The following is an 18,631-nucleotide window of genomic DNA, read 5'->3' on the forward strand; positions in this document are numbered from 1 at the left end:
ATGAAACACATCAGCCTTGGCAGCATTTCACAATTGTTTTGACCTAAAGCTTGAGGTGGAGAGACTGACAAATACAAAGGCCTTGTCTCAGCTCCCATCTTACTAATTTCAAACTTCCACTGACTTGAAAATTGTCAGAAAGGGTTGGTCTGTGAGCAAGGCAAATGAGCTCGGCTGCTCTTGCCATACAACCAGGAAGAATTACAAAGCTGTCAGCCACGATCTGTCCTTGTAACATTTTATTTCTCAGCTCACACACCCCTGACATTTCACTGTCCCCTTCACCCAGAGTCCTCAGGGTTCTTGACCAGATATTTTCACCAGGAAGTCACCTTTATTAAACATTCCCAAGAGCTTTACCTTTTCATTATGGCCATTTTTGTGATGTCATTCCAAGAATAGCTGTGTTACAAACCAAAACAATAACACCACCAGATGGTATAAATATGTCTGACTGATTATCCCAAAAACATAAAATGCAACTTTGCTCATAGACCTGTTTGTTAAGATTGACAAAGGCTTGTATTTTTGTTTAAATCCTGACTGAATGCAGAAGAAATACTGCCCAGACCCTTGCTACATTCATTCATCATTCTTTCACTACAATTAAGGGTGTAAGGAAAGCAGAAATTGTATAGGTGTTACCCTGAACTGATCCATTGCACACAGTCCAGCTGCAGACAAAGAGACTGGGACCAAGCCTTCAAGGAAGGAAGCAGTCTCTGCTACTACTACTAAATAAATGAACACAAAGATACTATGTGCTTACAGAACTGGAGAATTCTTTAAAAGCAAAAAAGGGATTTTCATGTACCGGGCTCAAACTTCAAGAATGTTTTAAGGAAACTAATGCAAAATAAAGTAAGAGAGGTCATGACAGTTCTTCTCTAATTTATTCTTAACTGCAAGCTAAATTCCTTTCTCTTTCTAAAACCAGAGACAAATAAGCTGAACAGATAAACTTCTACACATTGCATAATTTGTACAGCTCATCCTGTTCTTTAGTGGAAAAACTTGGATGGAAATGCTCTTGTCTCTAAAAAGAGGTATCGCTGTGATCCCAAAGAGAATTATTTGAGTGCATCCAGTTAAAAGACACGTGGCAAGAGCTAAAGCTTTCCTGTATTTTCAGAACTGGAGTGCAAACATCACAATTTGTCTAAGACATTCTTCAAAGAGCCTCAGAAAAAGCCAAACCTTCTCACATTCTTACCCTAAGACAAGAATGTTTCTTCTTCCTTGTGCAAAAACATTTCCAAATCTAATTTTCACAGACTGGAAAACTTACCAGGGTCTTCACGTAGGAGCAGACTTTAGATCAAGCCCAAATATATTAATTTTTTGATTTTAAGGAGCATGTATAGCAAAAATTTTATTTGTTCTACTCTCATGTTATCACGGTTTCGTCTTCTATTCCCTGTTGCAAAATAAAATTCCATGTGATTTTTGTACAATGTAGATAAGAAAATCCCTGAAAGAAATTTTTACTGATTAGATTTTAAGAAAATTATCTCAGTCACTGTAACAATGAATAATGACTTTCAAATTCAGGCCTACAGAAAGCAGTGCCAGAAAATCTTGAACCATACAAATAATTTTATTACTATGTTTCATCTTCCTTTTGGTTTTTAAGCTCTCTTCAGATAATCTTAAACAAACTCCTTAACTGTATGTTAAATATTTAGATGTGATCTTGATACACATTTTATATCAGCATAAACTTAGATAAGGGTGAGGTTTTTTTAGATTTACTTGCTTATTATGCCACAATGACATGACTACACATATCCATTTAATTGAATTCACACTGCTTGGTGTTACTTAACTTACTCTGAACAAACTGAGGCAGATAAACTGGTTTTCAGAAAAATAATAAATTTCATAATTTATATCATATAATCAGCTTTCTTTTCAGAGTCCTTAATAGTTCAGTGTTTGGTTTGTTAATGCTACAAAGAAGCACTTATTTACAGCAGCTCCTTCAGAATGAGTTTTTAAAGGAGTCTTCAAATTCAAATTTAGCAAATGCTTACCTGTAACCCTGAAAATTACCTGAAAATACCTTCTGATAATGTTTCCATAGTTTCACCTACTTTCCCATGAAGGTCCTGTAAACATAAGTTGTTTATCACATTTCTTCTGAGAAACATCTTTTGATGGACATTTCTCATGACCAGTGTGCTTGGGAAGGTGGTAACTTAATTATCCAATCTCTGGTTGTTGTTGAGAATCTATAAATACTGGAGTCAGAGAATAAAAGATTTTTTTTTTTTTCTGACACTGAGAGTGTTCTTGTGAATCATTTTGTGTCCTTTAATGACACTTACCTTGAGGTCAAGTAGGAATTTTCAGCTATAGTAAAATGCCAAGCTCAATTTTCATTAAAAAAAAAAATAGGGCTAAAAAAGATTTAAAAAAAAAAGGAGGAAAGAAGCAAGCAGGTCAAATTAAGAATATCAGTTTGGGAAAATAAATCAAAGAAACATCAGAATAAAAGATTAAAAAGTCATTTGTTTATTCTTGCTTCATGAGACAATATCATAGCCTTTGATTATACAATAACACATGATTTTTTCCATGAGATTCCCACCTCATCCAAAAAGAAATGTAGGTTTTCATTCCATGAATATAACTCCTGCCTTATGTGCCATGTAATCTTCAAACTTTAAAGAAATTTTAAATTTTGCCTTGTTTTCAAAATATTTTTACCAATTGTTTCTACAACATAATCAGTGCTTTTTTCAATGTCTGCTTCAATTAAGATTGGGAGTAGTAGAAGCACATCCCTATGCACACATACAACTATATAAACAAACAGGCACCACAAGAGTGCAGTAAGAACAAGAGCCAGCAAAATTTCAATGAATTTCTGGATTGAAAAAATATTTTCTAGATAATCTTTATGTTAAGAGTTTATGCTTCTTCCAAATTTCAATACAGTTTAATTACTCCAGTTATTTTCAAGAAAATTAACTTTGCTCTATATCCTTTTTGGTCTTTCTGGTTTAGACTTTATTTTTTATAATTTCTTTTGTCACTCACATTTATCATGTCCCTCCTCCTTCCCCAGTTATCTTTAAAGTGTTTCATTCTCCTGGAGTATTTTTTCCATCTCAGCTTCATTCCCTGTCTCCTATTTCTGGTTCAGCCTTGAAGTTCCAAGTCATCTCATTTTCACAATAGTTTGTCACAGATCAAGCATAATCTTAGCTGCACCCTTTTCCCACCCTTTTGATCCCTGCAACTTTCATTGTTTCTCTGAGCAGAAGGCTCTGAAAAGGAGTGCTGTATTCTGATTTCAAGTCAGAGATGCTGCTCTCCTCTTACCTCCTCTCAGTCAAGAAGGAAGATACAGAAAGGTGGTTTTTTAACCTGATTCATCAAAACTTAGGGAGCACACAATCAAAAATTACAAAATTTAACTTTAAGAGTATCTGTGTGTATCTACTTCAAATTTTTTGGATATAAGGCAACGCTGAGGAAAAAGCAGAGCCCAGGAACACATAGATCATATATCAAATGAAATACTGGACTTTAACATCCACTGCTTGTCTCACAGGCAGTCCACAGCTGCCTTGTACCCTTTGAAACAGACCCATCCTTGACTGCTTGGCAAGATCTCCTCACAATTCATTTGAATATTTGAATTTGCTGTTTAGTGGAAGAAGCACCTTAAGAAATGAATCTGAAATTCCAGTGTGTGCACAAGCGCATTTTGATCTGTTTTGATCTGTTCTCTGCTATCCATAGGAACATGTAAGCAGCTTTGGTACGTTCACAGATTCCAAGTTCTCCCTTACAAGGCTCCATTGGGGTTCAGATAGCAAGCCCTGGGGGTATGTAAAGTAACACAGGAAGATCTGGATCCAAAAAAAGATTCTTCTGCTATATTTGATAACAGGAAAGGGAAACACTCTGTGTCAGACTCCAATGCAAGTCTTACATTCTAGGGACGAGTTTTATGTCATGAAAAAGGCGAGCTCTGCAGGCAAAAGCAAAACCCTTCTTAAAAGGGACAACCTTTCTAGTATTTCTGTCCTGAAGTCACATAATTCCTACAGACACAGACTGAGTAACATCAGCAGTAGCGTTTTTGGTGGATGTTCAATTTCATGTCAAACTTAACTTGAACAAGGCAATCATGCTGCTTCTTGGCTGTGATGCTCAAAGGAGATTATTCCTCCACATATTTCTGAGGTTTGCAATCAAATGCTTTCTTTGGGAGATGGAAACATTTGAGAATCATGTTAGACCACAGAGAAGCATTTCATCTCCACTACATCATCTCTGCACCATTTGCAAAGGCTGTTGCCAAGTAGTTGTCACTTCCATCTCAGGAAGCTCTCCGAAAGGCCATTTACACTTTTGTCTTTCTTCAGGATTAGATTACTGTAATTCTTTATTGACTGCCTTGCACAACAGGGCTCTGCACAGCCTCCAGCAGGAGCAGCCTCCTGCTCTGGTTTTTGTGAGAAAGGGATGATTTGAACATATTGTGCTGATTGTAAAGCCTTTCCATCGGTGGCAACAAAGTCAATGAATTGATTATAAAATTGTTCTGTTTACTTAGGGCACAAATTATGGTCACTGCCTTTTAGCTGGCAACTTTAATTGGAACTAACTAGTTGAATCCTTACAGAAATCTTGTACTTTATGGGACATATCACACCCTCTCCTTCCCCAGCAGTGCTTGAAAGCTGCTTGAAGCAAAATATGGCCACTAGAAGCTCTTAAAACCTACTGTTCTACACCTCCCAGGATAAATGGGGTTTATCTTTTTAAAATTGAAGCTGAAAAGAACCCCACACTTTCTGGCAGCTCATGGTGTTCAAATGGATATTATGGTGGGCTATTTCACTCAAAGTACTGATTTCTGTGCTTTATTAGCCAGGATTTTGATTGTTTGCTGCCTTCACTTCTGACTGCAGGATCTGGATTATTTTCTACCCTCTCTATTTGTCTACTAAGATAAATAGCCAACTGCATTTCATGTAGCAGGGGACTCATTGCACCCCTCACAGATCAAACTGTTACTCACATTTACTGTGACAATTCAACTAGTGCTTCATTTACTCCTATAAAATAAGTATTGCTCAACTCAAGCTCAACCTGATTCCACCTAAAGAATCTAGAGTTAATAGTCATTGTCCTAGACAAGTTTTTAACTACTGCTGGCTCTCAAACCATTTGGCATAATTAGTATAGTATTCATTCTGTTAAACCAAGCAAGGCATCATTTCTCCAGAACTGTAAGGTTAATCAAGAAATTCACAAATTGACAAATACATACCTATACACACACACCTATATGTTGGCTGTATTGAGAATATTCATCAAACCTGAACCTCTGATTGCCAGTTAGCCTTTCCAAGTTCACCACAGGATTTTTCCACCACTGGTACCTAGTTGCAGCTTCCTCTCCCCAGAATGCTAGATCACTTTCCAGAAGGTGCTCCAAACCTTCTGGGTCTGGTTCCTTGTTTGATGAACAGAATTCTCCTGCCCGCATGCCTCCTAATTAATTATAACATGCTTTAAATGGTTTTCAGTATTTGAAAAAGCAACAGAGAGAGAACTCCAGCAAGACATCTACCTCAAAACTTGTTTTCATGATTCCCTGCTTGTATTTTTTCTTGTTTACATCTTCAGTTCTGCACAATGGGGTCCTGTTAGTAAAGCACAGCACAGTGGTGTGCATAGCAAGGAACACCGAGCAAGCCAGGAGGACTCAAAGCGCCTCTTAACACATTTGCAGTGAAAATTTCCTGCAGCATAATAGGCTTGGTGCACACTGATACCCACTAGAAAGTTGACTAGTGACAATTTGTTATTCTAGTCAGACTTGTTCCCAGCCACTCCCAACATTCAGAATCGTAGTAAGAAAGTATATTTTTATTACACTGAAAACACTCTTTGAAACGGATTTAGAATTGCAGGAGATCTATTGATGTAATTCATCTCAGCTGAAACTACAGAGCAGTGTGAGGCTTTTCCTTCCCTTCTGTGTTTGCATATTTGACAGTAGCTGTTTCTGTATGCTTAAAAAAGTGATGTGTCTGTCAGTTATTATTTAATTCTCCTCTCAATCATATTAGGCTGAACAAAGACAGGTCAATTACATACTCTTTTTTAAAAGACACTTTCATTAAAATCAAGTTTGATCAAGAATCAACATTATTTGAAGTCTTTTCTCCTGTCATCCCTAAGGCACACAGAGATTAGCACTGAAGTTCCTTAGCCAGAAGCAGTGGAGAGACTCCCTTACCTAATCTTTGTCTGGAGAGGAGGACATGGCAAATGCAAAGTTGCCATGTTATAGACTATATTTTTGGCAGGATGGTACTATATATTTTTTGATAGATTTTGATTACACTGAAAATACATTAACACAAAAACCCATCAAAACATTGAAAATATTTATAGGAAGATGGGCTCATGTTTGAACTCAAAATGTATCTTGCAGAATTTCATCTGCTTTCTGAATGAGAATGGTTTTCCCAAGTTTATGTAAAAATTAAAAGCCCTTAAATATTTGTTATATGCAAATGGCTTCCTAGAAGTTGACAACAGTGTGAAAGCTTGAGATTTGTAAGAATTACTTAGAAAAAAGTAAAAGAAAGAATATCTATTTAATAAAGAATCCAATCAGATTGAATTAACACAAGTTCAGTGCTTCTGCTTGCTCCAAGAGTAAATCTCCAGACAGAAACCATGCTGTGAGTAGAGCTGTGAGATTTTGGATCCAGAGTAACAGAGGGGATGACAGAAGATCCAGGCCCTTTCATTTAGCTGGTAGTTCATGACCAGACTGCATTACCTTCTACTTACCTACTTTTAGTGAGGATAGCAGAATACATTTTCTTTAAGCCTGATTTACGTTTGCAGTCTGCTCTCATGCATTTTGGAGAAGTTTTGAAAGACAGAAGATCAATGGAAGACTTTAAACAGAAGATCACCCCCTCTGAAGGTGAAACGGAAACTGGGACAGTTTCCAAATGTTTAACAGAATCATCTAATACTTCTGGCAGCTCCAGAGATCATTACAATCTTAAATGAGAAAGTAAATCGGGGAAATATAGCCAGGACATTTAAGGAAAAGACTGGCTATTTAGAGAATTAAATACAAAAAGTATATCAAAGAATATTACACACTAAAAAGATAATTATGATGTTATAATCTATGGCACCTAAAATTATTATAACAAAAAAAGAGAAGAGGGAAGAACCTCCCTCTCTGCCAGATACCAGCCACTCAACATGGGAATGAGAAAATGGTGTCACATCCCTGGTTTTAGCTCCTTACTTCCAGAGACAGGTCGCCCTAATTTATCCTGGCTCCTTTAGGTTACTCTCATTTATGGCATCCATGAATGACTTAAAGAATCACAGGCCAGACAAGGATCAGCAAGCAGAAATTAATTTCTGTCCACTTAAAAATTTATTTTCTTTCTTCCTTTATTTCCTTCTGGCATTTGCAGTCGAAAATCTCTTTGTTGGTGCTGCTTTACCAGTCCAGAAGGGCAGATAGTGTGGTAACCAATCCAACCTTCCCTCTAGAAGCCTTAGCTGTTTACCATAAGAGAGATTTCTGTTTAAAATCCAGCATTTGGAGAGGTTTACATATACAGATCTTTCAGTGTGACACGTTAGTTGCTCAAAAGACTGTGAGAGCAATTTAAGGTATTACTGCAGGTGATGTTTGGAAACAGAAGAGATACCTTGCAGAAGGTCAAAATAAGATAAAGACATTGCCTGAAGATGGACACAGAGGTGAGTTTCACAGAGCACAATAAAAACAAATAGAGCATGGAACGGAGCTGCAGAAGAAAATTAAATAATGGAAGGAAACAAGGACAGAAATTTAGCTAAATATACATTATAAAAATCAACATTCTAGCACCAATGAACCAGTAATCGCAAAGAGAAGTAGGTTTGATCACGGTATATTGTTTTCTTTCCAGCCCCCTCCAAGCTCATGTAGATTTTCAGAATTAACCCTTCCAGATCCTCCATTGTAGGTCAGTGTTACACAGATGCTTAATCTCCTGAAAATCCCACCAAGAACATGCCAGATTTGGTCACAATAAATTATTGATGCATGCTACAATAGAGCCAAACTAGAAAACTAAAATTTCTGTGGAAATATATAATATTTCTAGCTTTTTGATACATATTTAGATTAAATACCTTCAAGTGAAAAAACACACTGGTTTTGACCTGTGTCACGAGGCACTTGGGGGAACAGAAACTCATCTCATGCACAGCAAACTGCCCTCCTTGTACACCCAGAAGATGTTCCCAGCCTGCTCTCACAGACAGCCATGAACAAAAAGGAGCATGTGCACAGGCAGAGCTGACAGAGGTTTACAATACAAACAGATGCCATGAATACTGCCTGGGCACTAATCCACAAGCATCAGGGTTTCAAGAACAACACATTTGCAGAGTGATTTTTTCTCATTTTAACGTGTGTAGAAGTAAGCAAAGCAACTTTCATTGAGGGTTAAATCACATCTATTTGTAGTACAAAGTCCACAGGACTCCTGTCAATCACAAACAGTATAGAAACATTCATAGGCTAATCATGGCTAAGCTAATTTTGGCTCTTTCAGAGCCAAATTATGGTGGCTTGTGCCAAACCTTATTATAAATTAATTGCAGTCCTAGAGCACAGTCAGGAATTCGAAAGGCAACACAGAAAGGTGTTGCTGCACCTGGACACCATTCAGAGTTCTATCATTCAGTTTTTCATCTTAGACAGAGAAAACAAAGCACATCAGGCATAACGCCATTAAAATTGATATCCAAACCATCCAAGAAATTACTGCAGAATGTTTTGACACTTTTTAATTTGAAATTAAGTGTTAAAAATCTCCTTTTGCAACTCAGATGTTTTAGAAGTAAAGACTGAAGAATGGTTTGTGGTAGAATTTCCAACTGGTCTTTCAAATCCTCCTCCCCAAAAAGCCAAAAATGATGTTGAATGCAAACCCACAACCATGGAGCAAACACACAGCCCCTTTTTCTGGATGCAGGGTGCCTATTGGGATGTACCTCCCTGTCCCAAAGTATGGCTCACACTGCAGTCATCTCTAGCTGCTTGGTGCTTCTTTTGACAGAAGGAAGCCAGGTTGACCTATTTCTGGCAGGTTTTGATTAGATAAGGCTAAAAATGTTATGAGGAATTTTGCTGAGAATAATTGGTCCATGAAGAAAAAGGTTCCAGCGTTTGTTCTTCAGGTGGCCAAGGGGTTTGGGCACTGCAGGTTGAAGCCTGTTTAAAAGGTCAGGAAGGAGAGTAGAGATCAAATCCATCTGAGTTCAACCCTTTGCCCAGCAGCACACTGCTTGTTATTGCTACAGCTAGAAACAGAACTGTTCCCAGACTAAAAGAGCAGAGGATGATTTTGACTAGGCAGAATACAGTGTCCTGGTCACAACACAAACTCTTCCTAGTTGATTCTGGCCCAACTGCAGTACTCAGTCTTTCCAGTTGTCTGAAGACAACTGACCAGCTTATCCTAAAAATCCTCTCCACCCAATCAGTAAAAATCCATGTAGAAAAACAGCAGATTTTGAACCAAGACTAGAAACAAAAAATAAAACATACAGAAAGAAAACACCCATCTGTCCTGTAATCAATATATTGAGAGAGACATCACTTGGTAGCTGGCCAGTCTACTGTGCCCCCTGGGCAATGACATTATTTTTTAGCAGAATCCCAACTGCTTCAGGAGCTGCTGTAATTTTGGATGATGTAGCTTCAAACTTCTATAATTATCTGCTAAATTAAAAGAAAGACTAACTTCACAAAAGTTTTTGGCCTTGATCTAATAGCAACTCTGGTCTACATGCTTAGGTCTGATATATATAGAAAATACTGCTAAGTTTGTCTTAACATCTGAATCTAGGCAGGCTCTTAAGCATGCCAATGCCTCTACAGAAATACTTTTTTTTCTCTGTAAATTTAACAAGTAATGCTATCATTAAGTCTACAGCCTAAGAAATGTATTATTAACCCCCCTCACTTGCTTTTTTGACTGCCTGACTTTTGACAAACTGACCTTAATCGTTCTCTTGACTTTACTGGTATAACACACTAAAAAAAATCGCTTTTTTAATTTTTGTCACAAATACATAAATCTCCAGATCAACTCTTCTGATAGAAAGAGCAGCAGAAGAATCATTAAAAAAATATACACACAAAAAAGAAAAGCAAGTTTAAGGATGTTAATGATAAATAAAGACAAAACAGAAAAAATAATCTCTTTGCTGCCTTCAAGGTCTCATTGAATTTTACTGGCTTAAAGGATAAAAAAGGAAAATTCAGGGAAAACCAAGACCAAACTGAAGTATTCGGCAGATTTATTTAAGAAAAGAGACTATTAAGCCACTTAAAAGTTAACTGATATGCATGGGTTATCATATACTCCTTGTCTTCAAGGTTATAGACTGTTTAGCAGAACTCTGCCAAACGCCAGTTATCTGAAGGGAGCTAGAAATCATCTCTGTTGATGACAGACCTCTGAGCAGATGGTAAGTAAATCAAGGTCCTGATGTGAAATGTTAAAGCTTTTATGCTGGAAGACACTGTTAAAGCATTATCCAGGTTAAATCAGATTCTGAAAAATACTGGTTTACCAGTAGGCAGGCGTGAAGTCATCCACTGAGGAATACTACAAGTTTGGAAGCTTGGTTTGTTTGGGGAAATTTTATTTGTTTTAGGACACTCTAACAGATAACTTAGTTGTTTTTTTGGTTTTTTTTTTTTAATTTTGAGTAGTCATTGAAGCAATTCTAGCAAAAGGGAAGGTAGGGCCATTTTTTAATCTGTCATTAAAATAATTTCTCATATTTTTTCATTAGGCCAGTAGGATATAAGAAAGACAGGCATCACTGTGAATATTGTTGGGCAACACACTAGATTTTCTTCTAAAATTCTTACTTAGATAGTACTAGGCATTTAAAACAATATTTTGACACCTAAAACTTTGGAAAAGATCTAATACCACAGAAAGAAAATAAACATTTTACTCCACTTTAAGGACTACAGTAATGAAAGAGTTTCTGCTAGACCCATGTGGGAAGACTGGGAAAAGCTCTGTAAGTAATTCTGCATTACTACAGATGGGGTGAACCAATTTCTTTGAAGCAGAGGAAATAATAATGCTTCTTTAATTTGCAGTGCACAAATCAGCTTGACTACTAAAGTGAAAGCACCGAAATTTAGTGTGGTCACTAGGAGAGAGCAACATTTATCGATTTGATAATTTGGACTGCTAAAATTCATGATTAACCTACATCAAATAGAGATTATGACTTAGTGACTTGGCTCATTGCCCCTTCGTGCTCCATGGCTGATCCAAGCCCCTCCTGTTGCAGAAAATTGCCTTGAAAATCATGTTGAATTGATTGACAGTGCTGAACACCTGATATCAAGTGTATGGCTACACACACAGCTAAATGCCACCAAAACCCTTTGTATTGCAGCCATAACATTCCATTTCTTAAAAATCAGAACCTTAAAGTCCCCATGGGAATATTATGGGTAAGTGCTCATCATAAAAAAACAAGCAAAACAAATAAACTAAAACCAGTCACAAATCATTCATAGAACCTATCCAAAGGACACAGATTTAATCAATTACAGAAAGTCATAGGCTACCACAAGACTGTTCTTTCATGGGGAAATACACTAACACACAATATTTTTCTTTAAAATTTTCTTTAGACACTTAAACCTGCAACCGAAGTATTTATGTACCAGCTTCAGAAACAGGTTTTGCATTCTCTTTTCAGGTACCTGAAAAGCTTCACGTGAACAGAGATTGCACTATTGCTTTTTCTCATGTAGAGGTACGCACTGTTCTAGTACCAAATTTTAAATTTCTATCCTGCCAGTAGTATGCCTCTACCTTCTCCCCCCAGCCCCCATCTTGCACAAGATACATAATCCCTGTGCTAATGCTTCCATTGTCCTTTAACTTCTGGAGTCGATTCCAGCTTATGCTCCAAGGAATGGGGGGAGGGAGAAAGAAAAGTACATTTTTGACAAAGACCTAAGTGATGAATACAGCTACAGGGGGGAGAGATTCCCCCCTCAAACCTTTAGTCTTTTCACTCACTCTCCAAATGCACTGAGATTAATAATGCCTCTGGGCCACTGTATGCAGAAAAAAGATTATAATTGAATACCCTATTTTGATGGGCAAGGAAAAAGAAAAGCAGACAGACAGACAGGGCTCAAAGGCTGAATTGGCCTGGTTTGGCTTTCAGCCCACAGCACCTACAATTATCCTGCAATGATTTTTATTTATCTATTTAGTGTTCCCACTAGGCAGAGGGAGAATCTAGTATTAATTTAGTGCTCATGGTTAGAGAGAGAGCTTTAAATTGAAAAATGTTATTCAAATGGATAATGAAATGTGGTTGGAGCCTTAATGTCCTGCTTTGAATGAAAATAGTACAAACCATAGCTCTTCTGCAAATGTTTTACAGTCTGAGAGTTTATGCAAAAATTCTGCTAAATTACATTTTTACAGAACAGCCTTACCAACGTAGCACTACCAGACCTTTATGTAGACAAGCAGCTAAGCTGTTGCCAAGCATCCCAGAGCCTCACAGCAAAACAAGAAGTGAAGGGCAGGAGCAGGAGAGAAAAAACAGCTCTGACATAAATGAAGGAAAGGATAAAACCTGAAAACCAGGAAGGCAACTCCACAGCTATTCACTTATGGCACCTACATGAAGTCATCTCGTTTGCTCCTAAGCATCTGTGGCAAAACATTCTTTTACAAATTAATGCAGGGTATTGCTGGGAGATTCTGTTTGATGAATACCAGCATCAGCCTGTGACCCTAAGCAACACAGGTGACAGGAACAAGAAAATGAAACACCAAACAAAATTCTCTTCTTTAGATCATTGTAAATTTAGATGAGCTCCATAAAAGCACCTGCTTGAGTTAAGCTACTGCTCTCTTCAAATGTTGGAAACTACACTTCATGATAGGAAATCAGAGCATACAGAAAATAGTTGCCATCTTAGCTGTAATTATTTCATAAAAGCATAAAAGAAAATATGAATATAAGACTTCTTAAAAAAAAAGGTATGTGAAGAGATTCAGGGAGGTAGCAGAATGCTGAGTGTGCAGTCAAGAACATGCAAGAGTTGATCAGGACAAATTTGAACAATTACTTCAACAAACACAGGGACATTTCTTGACTCATCTACAATTTGAAGTTTAAAATATATTCCATAATTCTAAGGATCAAGATTAACTTCCATGGAACACTAATGCTACATTCCAGAAAATAATCTAAATTGATTATTTTAACTGTATTGTCACTGTTTTTTTGAAAAGACACTAACCACCACAATTGCTCCATTACTTACCACAGTGCATAAAATGTGGAAGGCTTTGTAAAGCAAATAACAGAAAAATATGGATTAAACTGATAAAAATGATAATTCCAGACATGATTAGATTCACTGTGTTGTGTAGCCTGCACAGCAGGTGGGGGGATCCTTCCGAAGAATTAGAGAAAGGTTTAGGGAAAGCAGATTAATGGGGAAAAGATTAAATGGGCTCTAAAAGCAGGACAAAACATATTTTTAAAATGACAATTCTAACAGCAGTGCTTAGGGATGCTCTGGAATGTAAAGTACACATACTCTATTTAAGTACCAGATGCACAAATGTCTCCTGCTTACAATTAAGCAGTGCATTGTATAACTTTAAATCATAAGCTGAATAAGCATTTGACATTAAGTGGTGCTAGTGACATATATTAATCAAAATATAGCCAATAGTTTCTAGCACGCAGTAGTCAAGTTCTATTTTGCCCTCCTCTGCATGCAACTTTTTACAAAACTCATCCTACAGATGAAAGTCTACCAATCTGTTTTATTTTCTACAGCAATATATTTCTGGATATAAACGAAATACAATAGCAGTTTCTAGAATCCTGCATAATACATATTGATGTCACAGCCTTCTCTTCTGTGTTGAAGGCTTCCTATCTTCTAAGATGTTGTGCATGAAAAACAGGTAAGAACAAAAATCACAGTGGAAATGCATCTTCCTAACATCATCTCACAGAAAGAACATTCCCTTTTCCTCAAAATCATCTCAGATACGTATGTCACCCAAGGCTGATTAGTCAGGAAATGTATAGAAAGTGTTTTGAGGTAGAGCTATTGGAGCTGGTTGGTTCTGCTCCCCAGTGACCTGTTGGTGCTCCTTGGGGGCTGGCAGCACTGTGCTGCCAAAGACCTCTGGCTTTTCCACAGCTGCACCCAAGTCAGCCAAGTCTCGCTCGTGCCAGCCTTTTTTTGCCTTATTTCATTGTCTGTGGGAGATGAACCACTTTTACACTCCTTCCTACCAGTTTGAATTTCGTGCTGCTTAGCATCTCTTGACCTGTGTCCATGATGCTTCTCAGACTTGTCCCTGATTTTTAACTCTACAAATGTGACATAGAGAAATCTCAAGCCTTACAAAATGAAATCCACAGCCATAGCACAAAGATTTGCATATCACTCCCAAAGTGACCACATGGACTTGCAGCCTTTCTCCCCTTTTCATTCGCCCCAATCTCTTTTGTTCTCCCCCATCCATTTGTTCTGTTGTGGTTGTTTTTATGCTCTAATTCTCCTCCAGGCAAGCACGTCCTTCCATATGTTCTGCAAAGTGCTTTTTCAGGCAATAAAGCAGAAATTGTGTCTCTCAGTTGCCCCATTTGAAGGGGCAGCATACAAACATAGTGCTCACCTACCAAGGCAGCTGGCAGGTTAAATTTGCTAATGGTTGTGAGCATGTGGAGATCCTCTTATGGAAGGCTCAACAGGAGTGTGAAGCATTGTCAGAGGTCAAAAGTGAGGCTAACAGCTTGAGTTAGTTTTCCATTCTGGGTATTTGTGTCTTTCCATAATTAAAGGGTGGTTAACTGCACAGTCAAAGGCTGGACATGTTACTGAGGAGGGATGTAAGGGGACTGCCTAACAAGTACCCTGGCATCAGAAGGTGATGAAGGAAAATAAAATGTTTTCTCTTCCTTCATTTAGCATTAGGACATGAGAAGAAGTGCCTCATAGGATGTCATTAAATTCAAACCAAGCTTCTTATCTAACAGTGTTTTCAAAAAGGAAATCTAGACTTTTCTAGTGTCTGTGTAAAATAGAACCCATGTAACTGCATACTAAATTAGACATACAGAAAGCTATGTTACTGTTAAGAGGCTAAGAGATTGCAGCCAGACAGTCTGATTTTACAATTTATTTTTTCATACTTAAAGTTGAAAGTGCTCTACATGCTATTTCCTTAAATTTTTCATAAGAGTGTAAAAAGTGTTTGGAATAGGTCCAGCCTCACTCTAAGCTTCTTATATTCAGCTCTCTCTTATAGTACCTATTATAAGACCAAACATCAATTTATAAGGGTGCTCTCCCTCTACTTGTATTTTTACTTTATTACTGGTCAATATTACAAAATTTTAAATACCAAATTCACTTCAATCTTAGATTCCAGATATTGTCTGTACCCGTAATTGCAAAGAACACTAGAAGCAGTACAGCCACAACACTCAATTAAATTGGGCCCCTCAAGCCTCCACTAATCCCACAAAGCTGTAGCACACTCTAAACTCTGCTCCACTCCCCCCCAAACCCAAACCTACCTAACAAGGACTCTCCAATGCTGCACTGAGATGCAGGAGGGGGAATCCATCCTCCTCCTTCCCTTCACTCCCCATTCAAGCCAAGCAAAGCTATTGTACAAGGCACTATAGCATGACAACACATTAAACAATTAAGGGTAACTCCAGGGCAGAAAGAATGAGGAGAAAAACGTGCTGCATGTGACAGTGTATTTGTTGGGCTTTGTACCATTAAACCACATTGAGAACAAGTTGTCCTTCTCCCCCACCCAGTGGGTAATGGAGCAAATTCTAAAATTTGCAATAGAATTATACATTGCTGAAAAGCAAAATCAGAAAATAGACACTATATAAAACAATATAGAAAGTCTTACCTCTTGATTTCCAGCTGTGGTTTTATTTTCATATCCTTCTATTTCATATCTTGCTTATAACAACTGTACTCACCATAAACAAATGCTCAGCATTCCAGGAGAAATCTGCTCACAGAAAGGGGATGTGTTGGTCCACAGGGACAACTTCCAACTCTAACAAGACTCTAGCCCTAGCAAAAATCCCCTCTTGCACTTGGACAGATGATTTCAGATCCGATTTACCCTGCAACAGGGAAAAACCAACAGTGTGTTTGCAGGAAAGCAAGTAGCTAAAGAGAGCTGTGAGCAAGACAACTCATTTGAAGGCTGTCACTGATGCTGACACACAGGTTATAGCTAGTGTCACACCCCCACCGTGTGCATAGATCTCTCTTTGTCACACTTTGCCATTTTCCTGGAACAACTGTTGTCATGAGGCTGCTAAACAGGACCTTTCTGAAAGCACAGGAGAGCCATGACTGGCTATGAAAAGCCAGATAACTGAGTACTGCGTGTCACAAACACACACCTCACAGTTACATCAATTAAAATAATGGTACAGAAGCACTCTGCAAGGCTGTGAAGCACAGCCCAGGGAGGACCCAGCACTGCTCCTCACAGGGGAGCCTAGGCTGGGCCAGGCCATGGAAGATACAAAGCTGTTGCTTTGCCCTGGCCATCCCACACCATGGGTAACTGAACTGGGACTGGTTTCAAGGGTGGCCTAATAACTTCCTGTTACAGCTTGTAAAACACACTATTGAGCTAATGCCTCATTTTTGTGTTTGTTTTGCAAAGTACTTGGAAATTAATTCCCAATTAGTTCTTGGGAAAATAAGTCCAATTCAGCACTTTCCAGATGTCCACCTAAGCAGGCTGTATGCAGGTGTGACCTGGCAGGGACGATTCCTGCACACTCTGCTTTGTGCACTAGGATGGACATATGGCCTGCTCAGGCCACAGCTGGCTGTCTGTCCATCCATCTGTCTGACTGCTGCACGCCCCCCAAATGCAGCAGAGCTCAGCAGTGGCAGCGGTGGGTCTGCATAGCCACCTCAGAAGTACAGAGGGAATAGTCACAGCCTTTGCTGCAGCTTGAGAAAAGGCAGCACAATGAGCCTGAAAGGCATTTGCTGCATGTCCTAGATGGAGGAAGGATAAAGCTCTCCTCATACAGCTTTATTTAAAAATAAAACCTACACACCTGAGTTCCCAATGACAGAAGCAACAGTAAAGAATTATCTTGAACATTGATTAACACTAAATCACAGGATGGGAAAGACTGGAAGGAGCCCCAGTGGGTCAATTGGTGCAACCTCCTGGTTCAAACAAAGTCACCCAGAGCACATGGCAAAGGATTACATCCACACAGTTCTGGAATATCTCCAGGGAGAGACTGCACACCCTCTTTGGGAAATCTGTGCTCTGTCACCTGCACAGCATCACACACTCCTTATGGGATTCAGTTTATGACACTGAAACATAGATCAATAAAGGCAAACATTTAAACTTAATTACTTTTAAAAAGCATTTCTCTGTCTGAAGATTCCTCACAGTTTCTAAAGAAATAGAAATGGAGGATACGCACCTTTTGCAACAATACATCAACACATTTCCAAGTATTTTTGTATATTTTGTTCAGCACCTGGCAATTTCCACTAAGACCCAGTTATCAGAGTAAGAAATTTCAAGTACATTTGAATTTGCTGTCAAAATAGGCATGTAACCAAGTGAGGAAATATTAATGCTCAAAAAAGAGACTGAATACTCAGACTCCTCCGTGCTAGCCACAGTGCTCAAAATCAGCTGTCAGCACCTAGACTGGAACACCAGCACACAGTCCAGCATGGCACCCATATAAAATGTGCAGCAGGTGACTTCTCCCTTCTTTGGTTTCAAGAGTTTTCTTTGACTCTGTCCTCTAGCTGACATACTCTACTCTTGGTGAAGACTGTGTTCCCCATTGTATTTCCCCAGAAGACAGAGCAATGTTAAGAATTCAGACATGGTTCTTTGCTTCATTGTATAATTGAGTTGCTTCATATTCCAAGAAGCTTTTGTGTTATTTTAGAGCTGTCTTGAAGACAACCAGGCAACTACTCTCAGCTGTAACAGTATGAAACATCTGGGAGCAGGATTATTTCTGTCGTGTGCTGCCAAAATAATATTTTGCTTATGGAATTAAAATTTTAGGGATTTTCCCAAATCCACATAATGTTCTTGAACGCTTAAATTTGCATTATGACATTTACATTAGCATATACACGTGTAAAAGACCATCTTGCCAGCCAACTCCTATTGGTTATTCAAAAGCTTAACTCCACCTAAAGCTAGGATTAAAGCATGTTCCTGGAACACTTCAGTTACAGCAACAGATTTTCTTCAGCTAAGTGCCTTTTCCCATCTGCTCTTACAATCACATCTGCATGTGTCTTCAGTGATCACCTTGCCATAATTATGGACACCTACACAACTCCCTAGACAGGGGCAGATTCCCTGTTTTGTAGATGTACTATTTCTGTATGCATTGAAGTTTCAGCTCCTTAGTAGAAATGACCACAGCAAAATGCTGAATATGATGCATTAAAGGGTTCTACTACCTGTCATAAATGCTTGTCAAATAC

At 38.3% G+C, this 18,631-nt stretch overlaps 1 protein-coding gene across 5 annotated transcripts in view; it reads right to left on the reverse strand.

The window, feature by feature from the left end:
- RORA (RAR related orphan receptor A) overlaps positions 1 to 18,631 on the reverse strand; it is a 396,157-nt gene that overhangs the window by 361,050 nt on the left and 16,476 nt on the right. For 4 of the 5 annotated variants that reach the window (XM_086849261.1, XM_086849259.1, XM_086849262.1 and 1 more), the window contains exon 2: positions 16,102 to 16,251. The gene's annotated coding sequence lies outside the window, so the exon portion shown is untranslated. Of the gene's footprint in view, positions 1 to 16,101; positions 16,252 to 16,382; positions 16,520 to 18,631 lie in introns of those variants that run through there. The other variant, XM_086849258.1, reaches the window with a different exon arrangement.

This window comes from Cyanistes caeruleus, chromosome 13 (assembly GCF_971803275.1).
Source record: "Cyanistes caeruleus chromosome 13, bCyaCae1.hap1.1, whole genome shotgun sequence".
NCBI lineage: Eukaryota > Metazoa > Chordata > Aves > Passeriformes > Paridae > Cyanistes > Cyanistes caeruleus.